A 14587-nucleotide genomic window follows, 5' to 3' on the forward strand; every position below is an offset into this window, starting at 1 on the left:
TTACTTCTAAGCCACCCCTGAAGATGTGGGTGGTTAAGAAGAATTAACTTTCTTTTACAGGGAAAGGTCTCCAGCCAGAAATCAAAGGCGTCCGATGCTATTGCTGGAGACCTAAAACACATTATGGGACACAAGATAAAATGCCCAAATGATCTTACTATGAATTTCGTATCTGAATCGCTTGCCAATCATACTATCAGTCCTAACCTTGATCTAATCTTTGATAATCCTCTTGCGCGTCAAATATTTATGCTTCACAACTCTCTTGGTGAAGCTTATCCCCCAAACTGCACTGTAGGCCTCGACACCTCGTGCTTCAGAATGGATTATGGACGGTGGATGCACTAATCACATGACTGGCGATCGAAGTCTTCTGATGGATTCAACACTGCGTCCATCAGACAAGAACCACATCACATTTGCTGACACTGGTAAAAGCAAGTTATTGGGCCTAGGTAGAGTTGCAATCTCAAGGGATCAGCACATGGACAAAGTGATGCTTGTTGAATCTCTTGGTTTCAACTTAATGTCTGTCTCAATGCTTTGTGACTTAAACATGATTGTGCTATTTGGAAAATATCGATGCCTTGTACTGATGGAATCTGACAAGTCTCTAGTCTTTGAAGGATATCGAAAAGATGATATGTATATGGTAGATTTCTCAGCAGGTCCACAGATGGCCGTATGTCTTCTTGCAAAATCTTCAGAATATTGGCTTTGGCATCGAAGGCTAGGGCATGCTGGCATGAGGAACTTGCACACTCTCGCGAAGAAGAAGCATGTTGTGGGCATCGAAGGCGTCAAGTTCAAGAAGGATCATTTGTGTGGCGCCTGCGAAGCTGGAAAGATGGCAAGAGCCAAGCATCCCTCGAAGACTTTCATGACCACGTCTGAACCCTTCGAGCTATTGCACATGGACTTATTTGGCCCTACTCACTATTCCACTCTCAATGCTACTGCCTGCCTCTATGGCTTCGTCATTGTTGATGATTACTCTAGATACACTTGGGTGCATATAATCCTCTACAAGACTGAAGTGCAGGATGTCTTCAGACGCTTTGCCAACTGTGCCATGATGAACTACGATGTCAAGATCAAGCACATTAGAAGCGACAAGGGCACTGAGTTCAAGAACACCGGCCTCGACCTCTACCTGGATACCATTGGTATCAATCATGAGTTCTCTGCTCCTTACACACCTCAGCAGAATGGCATCGCCGAGCGCAAGAACAGAACGCTTATTGAGATGGCTTGAACAATGCTTGATGAGTACAAGACTCCACGAAAGTTCTGGCCTGAAGCCATTGACACTGCTTGCCACGTTATCAACGATGTTTATCTTCACAAGCTTATGAAGAAAACTTCCTATGAGCTCCTAACTGGTAAGAAGCCAAATGTAAGTTACCTCAGAGTATTTGGTGCTAGGTGCTGGATCAAGGATCCTCATCACACTTCAAAATTTGCACCAAAAGCACATGAAGGTTTTATGCTTGGTTACAGAAAGGATTCACACTCCTATAGAGTCTTCAACCTCTTTCACTATAAAGTGATTGAAACTGTGGATGTGCGGTTCGATGAGACTAACGGCTCGCAAAGAAAGCACCTGCCAAATGTGCTAGATGAATTATCCCCTAGTGAGTCAATCAAGCAAATGGGAACTGGCAAAATCATACCCTCTGAGAGTCTGTCTGAAGAGGAACTTGTCATTTCTGCACCTGATCAACCTGAAGACAATGCCCAGCCTGAAGACAATTCCCCAAACGATGACAATGATCAGCAAGAGCAAAATCTTCGTCCTGCTCATCCTCGTGTTGTAAATGAAGTACAAATTGAGAAGATGATTGATAGCCTCAATGCACCTAGTCCACTCACTCGTTCAAGAGCCACACAAAGAGCAACACAACTCTCCTATTTCTGTGGACACTTTGCATTCGTCTCAATCTCAGAACCCACGAAAGTGACTGAAGCCCTCATGGAACCTGAATGGATTCAAGCCATGCAAGAAGAGCTCCAACAGTTTGAGTTGAACAATGTGTGGGAACTGGTCAAGCATGCTGATCCTCGGAAGCACAATATCATTGGCACCAAATGGATATATCACAACAAGCAAGATGAACATGGTCAAGTGGTCAGAAACAAAGCTCGTCTAGTTGCTCAAGGCTACACTCAAGTGGAAGGAATTGACTTTGATGAAACTTTTGCTCCTATGGCAAGGCTTGAATCTATTCGCATACTGCTTGCCTATGCAAATCATCACAACATTATCCTATATCAAATGGATGTGAAGAGTGCTTTTCTCAATGGAAAGATAGAAGAAGAAGTATATGTTGGACAACCTCCTGACTTTGAAGATTCAAAACATCCTGATATGGTGTACAAGCTCAACAAGGCACTGTATGGCCTCAAACAAGCCCCTCGCGCTTGGTATGATACGCTCAAGGACTTCTTGAAGAGCAAAGGTGTCGGTGTCAAAACCGGCGGATCTCGGGTAGGGGGTCCCGAACTGTGCGTCTAGGCGGATGGTAACAGGAGACAAGCGACACGATGTTTTTACCCAGGTTCGGGCCCTCTCGATGGAGGTAAAACCCTACTCCTGCTTGATTAATATTGATGATATGGGTAGTACAAGAGTGGATCTACCACGAGATCAGAGAGGCTAAACCCTAGAAGCTAGCCTATGGTATGATTGTTGTTTGTCCTATGGACTAAAACCCTCCGGTTTATATAGACACCGGAGAGGGCTAGGGTTACACAGAGTCGGTTACAATGGGAGGAGATCTACATAATATCCGTGCCAAGCTTGCCTTCCACGCCAAGGAAAGTCACATCCGGACATGGGACGAAGTCTTCAATCTTGTATCTTCATAGTCCAGGAGTCTGGCCAAAGGTTATAGTCCGGTCACCCGGACACCCCCTAATCCGGGACTCCCTCAGTAGCCCCTGAACCAGGCTTCAATGACGACGAGTCCGGCGCGCCAATTGTCTTCGGCATTTCAAGGCGGGTTCCTCCTCCGAATACTTCATAGAAGATTTCGAACACAAGGATAGTGTCCGGCTCTGCAAAATAAGTTCCACATACCACCGTAGAGAGAATAATATTTGTACAAATCTAATCTGCTGATGTATTCCATAGCGTGACATCATGCCACGGCCAAGCCTTCATTCGAATCGTTTTACTGTCCCACCTCAGCACGTTTAGCGAGGCGGTTTCCTTGGCACGTCTTGTAAAAGCAGAGATCATGTCCCCTTATTCTGGGATTCTCATCAATACGGGTGTGGGTAACCCAACCACGCCATTAATCACGGCGCTTGGGAGATAAGCAAGTTTTACTAGGCTGGTGGGGGTACATAGTTTCGTCCGCCCATATAAGGGGATAAGGATCCACTTTTTCCATTTACGCCTTCTTCCTCCTTTGCTCATCCATCTCCGTGCACTCGAGCTCCAGCGCCCAAGTCCGCACATCCCACCTCAACCTTCTCCAGCCATGTCCAGAGTGGGAGGTAGGTGGATGGCCTCCTCCGTCACGAAGGGGCACATCAAAAAGTAGAGGAAGGTCGGATACTTGTCCAACGACATTGCACACCGGCTTCCAAACGAGGGGCAACTCATTCCCACCCCCAGGCCCCATGAGAGGGTGGTGTTCCTCCCCCATTTCCTCCGCGGACTAGGCTTTCCACTCCACCCATTTGTCCGGGGGCTCATGTTCTACTATGGCCTGGATTTCCACGATCTGGCCCCAAACTTCATCCTCAACATCTCGGCGTTTATCGTCATGTGCGAGGTCTTCCTCCGCATCAAGCCCCACTTCGGCTTATGGCTGAAGATCTTCATTGTCAAGCCGAAGGTAGTGGGCAGCCAGCAAGCAGAGTGCGGAGGTGCCATGGTGGGCAAGATGGCCAACGTCACATGGCTCGACGGCTCCTTTGTGGAAACCATCAAAGGGTGGCAATCGGGGTGGTTCTACATCACCGAGCCGCGTGACCCTAAATGGGTAGCGGCCCCGGAATTCCGATCTGGCATCCCCACACGGCTCACCTCCTGGAAATAGACGGGCCTATCGTGGGGTAATTCGGCAGAGCTGACCGGACTCCAAACCTGCGTCAAAGACCTGATCGACAAGAAGGTTAAACTTGTCACCGTAGTCCAGGTCATGCTCTTCCGCCGGATCCTCCCGTGTCAACGACCCGGCCCAGCACCAAACTTTGTCCAGGCTCTTTGACACAATGCATGAAGATGCCTGGAAGGTGCTATTCAAGAGCTCCGAGGTTCACCCTCCCATTACTGAGGATCGCGGATTCTGCGCGAAGCGCCAAGCCAGCGCGGTAAGCTTAGTTTACCCATTACAGGATACTTGTTTTTCATAGTTTGACTCTATGCGGTATCTAAGCTCCCATTCCTTTAACAGGACTAGCAGAAGAAGTCCGGACAGATTGACTGTCCGGCTCCTTTGCCCGAAGACCCAGCAGATGCCCGCTTGGCGAAGCTGCTGGTCCCGGCACCTCACGTGGTGTCGGAGAAGAAGGCCAAGAAGAAGGCCACGGGAACTCAAAAGAGTTCCCGGCGCCTAGTAGTACCGGATTCCTTGTCCGATGACTCCGAAGCGCACTCCTCCCATGAAGGCGAGGAGGAGGAAGAAGAGGCCTCTCCCCCTCCAACGGGGGGAGGAAAGAAAAGGAAGGCCACCCCAACTAGGGGGGCCGGAGGGTCCAAGAAGGGAAAAACACTTCTCCCGGACTACTCCACCAACGCCGACGATGGCGAAGAGGAGTGGCCATCCAGGGCCAAGCCCCAGGCAAAATCGTAAGTATCTGGATACCAGAATAACTCATGGTGTTCCTTTACTGCACAGTATCTTCTAACGCCGAACATAATCATGCAGTCTGCCCAAGGCCCAGCTCGACGCTTCGTTGAGCGGATCCCTGGATTCGTCGGATGTGAATAGTCTTTCACTCCCGACTGCTACCTCCCCTCGCCCCACATACGATGCCGAGGTGGAGTCCCAAAAGGGGACGAGCCAGGAGGAGGTAGCCCCGGAGGCGCCGCAAGGCGATCTTCCGGATTCCAGGCGCGAAGGGGATAAAACCCCAAAGGGTTCTAAGTCCGGCCCTGGGCCGGACAACGCACCGGAACCTTCAGTGGTTCCGGAGTCCAGCAGGTGGCCCCTTCGTAAGAAGGGCAAGCCTACAACGCCGATGACCTCCGTCCAACTGGAGGCACCGGATAATTTGCTGGAGGTGCTCAACAGCACCTCCATCGACGAGGAGCACCGCACTATTATGAGTGCGGTGATCCAGAAGGTTCAGTCCGCCAAAAGCGGGCTGACAGAAGCCCGTGCCAGCCTTCTAACAGGCTTCGAGGTATGTATTTAAGATATGTAAAAATATTACCGCATAGACAGTAGCCCCTGATGCTCAGTTTGGTGTTTGGAAAGAAAAGCTGGACTGAGGATCTAAAAAGATATACGCAAAAGTCTAACATAAATATGTCAATATGGGAATGCAGGCTGCGTTGCTGACCTCTGCCGCACTGACTGCGGAGGTCGATGCATTGAAGCAGAGCCTCGAGCGGTCTGAGAACCAGCTCGGCCTTGCCAAGAAGCAGCTCGAGGACAAGGAAGGTAAGTAGTACCTTATGAAAGTATATGAAAATACCTGGTTGCAAATAGTGACAGGACCAACGTGAGTGTTATAGGGGCCACAACCGAGGTGGAGACCCTGAAGGAAGTAATGTCCAAGGCCGAAGACAATGCGACCATGGAGCACACTGAGCGAGAAAAGCAGGAGGCGCGGGTGGCGGAGGTGCGGCAAGAGCTCCATGCTCTTGTGAAGAAACATGGGAGATTGGAGCTTGACTCAAAGACTCGAGAGTCCGAGCTTGCCTCGGCCCTTGAGAGCGCCAAATCCGCCAAGGCTGAAGCCCAAAAAGCCCTCCAGGAAATTGAGGCGATGAAGAAGATAGCGGCGGGTAAGGCATTCTTTATGCAAAGCAAGCACGTGAAAGTGAAGTACTTGTTACTAACCCGAGTCCGGAGCTCTCCAGGAGCATTCACAGATCTGCCCCGCAGTGTGTCCGGTGCTGCCGCATTCTACCGAGCCGAGGAAGGACACCCGGTATGTTGAGGCTGGACACCCGGTGCCCTTGAGCGACCAGCTGAAGCAACTGGTCGACCTCCATAAGGTAGCCGAGCAGGCCATGAAGGGCCTTATAGTCCGGCTATGGCCTGGGGAGGTCGTGACAGGGAGCTACTTTGGGCTGGTGAGGCGGCTGGTGGATGCCTATCCACGGCTTGAGGTCATCAACCGCTCCGTGTGCATCGAAGGCGCCCGTAGTGCCCTTGCCAGTGCTAAAGTACATTGGGGCAAGCTGGATGCTGAGAAGCTAGTGACAGATGGGCCACCGGAGGGGAAGGAGCATCGCAGGCCTGAGATGTATTATGAGGGCATCCTAAAGGGTGCCCTCCTTGTGGCGAATGAATGTTCCAAAGATGTAATATTTGAGTAAACTCGCTCGTGTTTATCCTGTGCGCTGAAAACTTGTTCGTATGCGCTAAGCAATGCTTTTTGAATTTAAAATACTACCTTTTGTGCGGCCGTTTATTAAATCTGAGAGATGCGAGTCGTCGGCTTCTGCCCCCATGCCACGAGTGCTGGGGTGTTTGGGATAAATCTTAGCGCTCTTGTTCCCATTCTTGGGTCCTTCGAGGGAGGCGCTCAGCACAACAAACAAGGCAATCAGACTATAATGCTTTATCACTCTCACTTAGCCATATAATTCTATAATTTTAAATTTCGGCGAAGCCCCTAGTATTCGGAAGACCGAGTTCGGGATGCTATCCACGCCTAGGCCGGACAAAGCCAGCTCCTCGCTCTAAGCGGCATAAGTCTTTAGGGAGTCGAAAACCTCTCGAACAGCGACCGGCTCTCGCCCTATCATGATGGTCAGTTTTGGCTTTCTCTACTGAGGTGCTTAGCCCAGCTCAACTGGGGCACAATCGCAGTAGTTCTCCAAGTGCTACCTTAGCCGGTATAACGGAACGTAAGGTACCAAAACATGGGAGCCAAGCAAAGCCAACTATTGACCCAAGACATGATTCGGAGCCGATGCATATAATGCTATAAGTTCGGGGTGCCGCACTCTGAGAGTGTTCGGACTTCTCACACCATATTCTGGGGTACTTAAGCCCCTGGTGTATTGGCCGTACCAAAGTGCACGGTTGCATAATGTCATAAGTGAACATATTTACATAAAAAGCGAATGCAATAACAGACAAGAGCTATGTATTGTTTATTAAAAGGCTGCTGTGAGAGCAGAACGATACAAATAGTGCGATAAGCAAGGGATGGGATTATTTGACATGTCCCCCTCCAGGGGCAAGCTGCGAGACTTTATGTAAGACAGGTATTTAGCTCGTTATAGAGACCACCTGGACATTCGACGTAGCTTGCTGCCTCCCTGGATGTTGCATCGTGTGTTCGGCGATTGTACTGCCCGACAGGCCTTCCGGAGAGTGGAGTCCTGAAAGTAAGAAAAAAGAAATGAAAAAATTTGGAGCCCCTAGTGTGGTTGAGCTGCATGTTGGGCGTGCCGTGGTTGTGCCCCTCCCCTTATGCCCATGGTACTTCCAGAGAGTAATTATGTACGCGTAATGCTAGTTTCACAATTTCCCGAGGGCTGGGGTCGGGGCCGCACTGCTACGCTTGCTCAGAACGTGCCAGACGGTCTTTTTGTAGGTTATTCCGGGCGTTTAATAGCCGGACTACAAAGTTGCCTTGAGAGGCTACTTTGTACTTCCGCCGCAAGGGCCGCCGTATGCTCCTCCGTTCAGAGAGAGCGTTCGGTGTTTCCATTGACCGGAATGACTCCTCGAGGGCCTGGCATCTTGAGCTTGAGGTATGCATAGTGCGGCACCGCATTGAACTTTGTAAATGCGGTTCGTCCGAGCAGGGCGTGATAGCCACTGCGGAACGGGACTATGTCGAAGATTAACTCCTCGCTTCAGAAATTATCCGGGGATCCGAAGACCGCTTCCAGTGTAACTGAGCCTGTACAGTTGGCCTCTACACCTGGTATGATGCCTTTAAAGGTCGTTTTTGTGGGTTTAATCCTTGAGGGATCTATGCCCATTTTTTGCACTGTATCCTGATAAAGCAGGTTCAGGCTACTGCCGCCGTCCATAAGGACTCTAGTGAGTTGAAATCCGTCAATGATTGGGTCTAGAACCAATGCTGCGAATCCGCCGTGGCGGATGCTAGTGGGGTGGTCCCTTCGATCGAAAGTGATCGGGCAGGAGGACCATGGGTTGAACTTTGGGGCGACTGGCTCCAACGCATATACGTCCCTGAGTGCACGCTTCCGTTCCCTTTTAGGGATGTGGGTTTCGTATATCATGTTCACCGTCCGCACTTGTGGGGGAAAGCCCTTCTGTCCCCTACTGTTCGGCGGCCGGGGCTCCTCCTCGTCATCACTATGCAACCCCTTGTCTCTGTTTTCGGCGCTTAACTTGCCTGCCTGCTTGAACACCCAACAATCCCTGTTGGTGTGATTGGCTGGTTTTTCGGGGGTGCCGTGTATCTGGCACAAGCGATCGAGTATTCGGTCCAAATTGGATGGGCCCGGAGTGTTTCTTTTGAAAGGCTTTTTCCGCTGACTGGGTTTAGAGCCTCGGAATCCGGCGTTAACTGCCGTATCCTCCGTATTGTCGCCGTTAATGGGGCGCTTGTGTTTGTTGCGACGCGACCTGCCATTGTTGTCCTTGGTATCCGAATTACCAGGGCTCTTGGTCATGTTATTACTACGAGCTAGCCAGCTATCTTCTCCCGCGCAAAAGAGGGTCATGAGTGTTGTGAGGGCTGCCATGGATTTCGACTTTTCCTTTCCTAGGTGCCGGGCAAGCCATTCATCACAGATGTTATGTTTGAAGGCTGCGAGGGCCTCTGCGTACAGACAGTCGACTATTTGATTTTTCTTGGTTAGGAACCGTGTCCGGAATTGTCTGGCTGATTCATCTGGCTGCTGAATGATGTGGCTTAGGTCATCAGCGTCTGGTGGTCGCACATAGGTGCCCTGGAAATTGTCGAGGAATGCGGCTTCCAGGTCCTCCCAGCAACCAATTGACTCTGCTGACAAGATGTTAAGCCAATGCCGAGCTGGTCCTTTAAGCTTGAGTGGGAGGTATTTGATAGGATGTAGATCATCACCGCGGGCCATGTGGATATGAAGAAGATAGTCCTTGATCCATATCGCAGGATCTGTTGTGCCATTGTATGATTCGATGTTTACGGGTTTAAAACCCTCGGGGATTTGATGATCCATTACTTCATCTGTGAAGCATAGTGGGTGTGCGGCGCCTCTGTACTGGGCTATATCACGACATAGCTCAAATGAGCTTTGTCTGATGTGTTCGGCCTGGCCGTATTTTCCATATCCGGCATGACAGTTATCGTCATGTGCCGCGGGGCGCCCACGCGATCCGTAGATCGATCTTGTTTGCCTTGCCTTGTCGTCCGATATGTCTTGCAGGTCTGGCATATTTCCCCGTGCCTTGGTATTTTTTGAGCGACGCCGGGGTGCGGCTTGAGTGGATGGCCGAGAGGCCTCTCTGTTGCGGCCAATGCAGGCTGCGCTAGTGATGTAGGTTTAGTTGCTTCCTCCTCTAATCGGGGTAGCAGCCTGCGCTTTGGGTAGCTCTTGGAGGGGCGTTTGAGTTCATACTCTTCGACCGCAAGGACTTCAATCCATCGGTCAGCTAGCAAGTCTTGGTCAGCTCTAAGTTGTTGCTGTTTTTTCTTGAGGCTGCTTGCCGTGGCCATAAGCCTGCGTTTGAAACGCTCTTGTTCGATGGGATCCTCAGGCACGACAAATTCATCGTCGTCGAGGCTTGCCTCGTCTTCGGAGGGAGGCATGTAATTATCGTCCTCGACCTCTCTGTCCGCCGCTCTCTCATGAGGGCTGGCTTCTCCATCCTCCGGTGCTGAATCCTGCTAGAGGGGGTTGTCTTCAGCACTGTCTGGGGTGTTTTTATCTCCCGTGCCGGAATCGCCGTTTTTGCTATGGCGGGATTTAGAGCGGCGCCGCTGACGCTGGCGCTTAGGCTGCTTCTTGGAGGGTTCATCCTCCATTGTTCCATCGCCATTCCCTTATTTTGGGGTGTCCACCATGTATATGTCATATGACGAGGTGGCCTTCCAGTGCCCTAGAGGCGCTGGGTCTTGGTCTTCTCCTGCATTGGCGTCCATATCATCGATGTCTTCGGAGTCGAAGTCGAGCATGTTGGTTAAATCATCGACAGTGGCTACGAAGTGGGTGGTGGGTGGGTTTTGGATTTCTTTGTCGTCCGCATCCCAACCTTGCTGACCATAGTCCGGCCAGGGCTCTCCTGATAAAGAGAGAGACTTTAGTGAATTCAGAATGTCGCCAAAGATGTCCGCGGCGGCGAACTCCATGATCGGCGCCCAATCGGGTTCGATTGGCAGGGCGCGGAAGGTTCGGAATCCGGATAGGAGTCCGACACCTTGGAGTCGCGAGCTTTGCAAAGGACAAGGCTGGTGTTCGGCTCGATCACCGTAGAGATTGCAGCCCCCGAGGCGGTGTCCAGCCACCCGTCCTCGATTGGCGCAGTCGGATCCGAACTAAGGGTCGGAGCGGATACTGGGGCGGCCTCCTGGGCACTGTTCGGCGCCAGAGCTAGATCATGCCCATCATGACAGTGCGGCGCGCTCGGCTGTGGCTCGAACCCGTCGAAGATCAAGTCTCCGCGGATGTCAGCCGTGTAGTTCAAACTTCCAAATCTGACCTGATGGCCAGGGGCGTAGCTTTCGATCTGCTCCAGATGGCCAAGCGAATTGGCCCGCAGTGCAAAGCCGCCGAATACGAAGATCTGTCCGCGGAGAAAGGTCTCACCCTGGACCACGTCATTGTTGATGATCTGAGGAGCCATCGGGCCTAAAGATGACGACACAGAGGAACTCTCAATGAAAGCACCAATGTCGGTGTCAAAACCAGCGGATCTCGGGTAGGGGGTCCCGAACTGTGCGTCTAGGCGGATGGTAACAGGAGACAAGGGACACGATGTTTTTACCCAGGTTCGGGCCCTCTCGATGGAGGTAAAACCCTACTCCTACTTGATTAATATTGATGATATGGGTAGTACAAGAGTAGATCTACCATGAGATCAGAGAGGCTAAACCCTAGAAGCTAGCCTATGGTATGATTGTTGTTCGTCCTACGGACTAAAACCCTCCGGTTTATATAGACATCGGAGAGGGCTAGGGTTACACAGAGTCGGTTACAATGGGAGGAGATCTACATATCCGTATCGCCAAGCTTGCCTTCCACGCCAAGGAAAGTCCCATCCGGACATGGGACGAAGTCTTCAATCTTGTATCTTCATAGTCCAGGAGTCCATCCAAAGGTTATAGTCCGGTCATCCGGACACCCTCTAATCCGGGACTCCCTCAAAAGGCTTCAAACCTGGTTCAATGGACCCTACTCTCTTCACGAAGACTTATGATGGTGAACTGTTTGTGTGCCAAATATATGTGGATGACATTATCTTCGGCTGCACCAACAAGAAATACGGTGATGAGTTTGGTCATATGATGCAAGAGCAATATCAGATGTCCATGATGGGTGAACGAAAGTTCTTTCTGGGTCTCCAAATCCGTCAACAACGCAATGGCATCTTCATCTCTCAAGAAAAATATCTCAAAGATTGCCTGGAGAAGTTTGGAATGCAAGTCTGCAAAGGATACACGATGCCAATGCCAACCAAAAGTCATCTGGGTCCCGACGACAATGGTAAAGAATTCGACCAAAAGGTATACCGCTCCATGATTGGTTCTTTGCTTTATTTATGTGCATCTAGGCCAGATATAATGCTTAGTGTTTGCATGTGTGCCCGATTCCAAGCGGCACCAAAGGAATCACATCACTTAGGTGTGAAGCGAATACTTCGATATTTGGCTTACACCCCAACACTAGGATTATGGTATCCAAAGGGCTCAGAGTTTGATCTAGTTGGATTCTCAGATGCTAATTATGTTGTTGACAAGGTTGATCGCAAGTCCACATCAGGCACATGTCACTTTCTGGGACGATCACTTGTCTGTTGGTCTTCGAAGAAGCAGAACTGTGTATCTCTCTCCACTGCTGAATTCGAATACATTGCTGCTGGATCTTGTTGTGCTCAACTTCTCTGGATGAAGCAAACTCTCAAGGACTATGGTATACACCTGAAGAATGTGCCTCTCTACTGCGAAAATGATAGTGCCATCAAGATTGCCAACAATCCAGTGCAGCACTCGAAGACAAAGCATATTGAGATTCATCATCACTTCCTCAGAGATCATGTTATGAAGGAAGACATTGATATCATCCACGTCAAGACAAAAGAGCAGTTGGCTGATATCTTCACTAAGCCCTTGGATGAGAAAAGGTTTTGCAAGTTGCGGTGTGAGCTAAATATCTTGGAATCCTCGAATGTCCTGTGAATGGAACACACATCCTAACACTTATGCATTTTGATGACTTAGATGTGCAACACACGAAGTAACATATATCTTCAATCAATGAAGACATACATTCCAAGTGTGAATACATTAATGCGGAATTTGACTTCGGAGCGCCACAATAATTGTGCGCCGTGTCTGGGTCTAATACTTCCTATACGGTGGGTAACACCACCACCAAACATTTGTTTGAGGTGCTTCTCTTGGCGTTATATTTGCATAGTCTTCATAACCGAGTTTTCTTTATTTCTGACTTATATTCGAACTTATCTTCATATGATTGATTTGGCCTTAAACTGGTTGCATACTATTTGTGTTCTGTCCTCCACATCATTCAGTTATAGTTATGACTTCGTGTTGAATCTTTTGATGTAGGTGAATGTGATCGGACCCTAACCTATCTATGCTTCTACCTCAACTCTATCTGTCCAAATCATATGCATTCTATTGAAAACTGTCGATTGTCTTCACTGAACCTTGTCAGCTAAAGCCAATCTGACAAACATTTATGTCAGTTTTAAATGCGCTATCTTTATTACCAGAAGTCCGAAGAATTCGGAACGTCCGCCCCGACAATCCAGGCATGCATGGGAACATGGAAAAACTACCCAGGAGTTGCATGCACGCCACGTGTCATTCAAATGCGAATCACTAGGGGCACCTGTGTAATTATGCTGTGTTGTCCCTTTCCTTATAAATGCACATCCCATTGCGGTCAAAACTTTTCTTCCACCTCGCCACCTCCCGAAAACCCTAGCGCCATCGCTAGCACTTGACGACGCCGGCTACGAAGCGCTTAGCGTCCGCGACTTCTCCGATGTCGTCCTCACGCCGGCCGGGGACCTCATCTTCTCCGCCACCGCCGTAGCTGTCTCTCGTCGCCAAGTTAGGGAACGAGAGATTGAACTGCTCGGCCTCAACCTTCCTTCCGTCTAGCAGTTCTTCCTGTGTTATATGAAACTTTTTTTACTGTCTTTTTGATCTGATAGATTCATCCCTTCCTACCAAAAGTGGTTTCTAGATCTTCAAACATGAATCTATCTCTTTCTGCATCTCATATTTTGCCTAGTATATTCACTTATGCTTCTTCACAAGTTAGATTCCTCACTTGTACTTATTCTTGGATTTGTACAACTCTGGAACCAACTCTCATCATATAAGTGAATGTCTTCGTGATATGAAGTCAATGTCTTCAAACTGATTTATCGTCAAAATCTTCTGAGAATGCATATGACCTCTTCCCCTTCCCTCGCACCTTTAATGCTGTCACAGGTACATGTCCGTGGGAGAATCCCTTGGTTCTCATAGTCTGCATCCGTTTGCAGAATTCTTGCAGAGTCACATCAATTCACCTGAAGCAAGTTCTTGTTTGACTAGCCGCAAGAAGCCTTTGCAAGTTCTGAAGCCTTTCAGGTTAAGCTTCATGGCTACTGAGAAACAAGCAAGGAAGGGTGGCAGAAAGCATCATGGAAACACTTCCAAGGATTTGCCATCAGATTTGCATGAGCTGTACAAAACGGACCCTGAGGAAACCTATACTGGTCGCAAGAATCGCATCCAATGGGTCCGAAGATACTGGGCTGAAGAGTGGTTCAAGTACCGATTTTTCACTCAAGAATATGCAGAGAAGAATGCCATCAAGGCACCCTGGGGTGATATTCTGTATAAAAATCTTCAACCCAGAACCCAAGCTGAAGCTATTGAGCAAGGCTACTATCCTTGCATGGTTCGTGGACCAGAGGCAGAGAATGCTGACCCTTCTTCTCTGCTATGGTGTCGCGAAGACCATCTCTTCAAGCGAAATTACCAGTATGCCAAAGACTCAGCTGTGCAGAACAAGAAGGAATTCAGACTTGACTTCAACCCTGGTCCGTCCTCTCCATGGGAAGATGGCACCTGTGAAGCCAATGAGAACAGGATCGGCCCCTTCTACAACTTTGAAGGCCTCCTCACACACATAGCTGTACAAGGTGCAAAAGTGGATCATTCTGACGATGCTGCTGACTCTGAAGAGGCTCCAGCTCCTACTCCTAAGCCAAAGAAGTAGAAGAAAGCTAAGGCTTCCAAACCCACTACTGCA

Source organism: Triticum aestivum, chromosome 3B (assembly GCF_018294505.1).
Source record: "Triticum aestivum cultivar Chinese Spring chromosome 3B, IWGSC CS RefSeq v2.1, whole genome shotgun sequence".
Lineage (NCBI taxonomy): Eukaryota > Viridiplantae > Streptophyta > Magnoliopsida > Poales > Poaceae > Triticum > Triticum aestivum.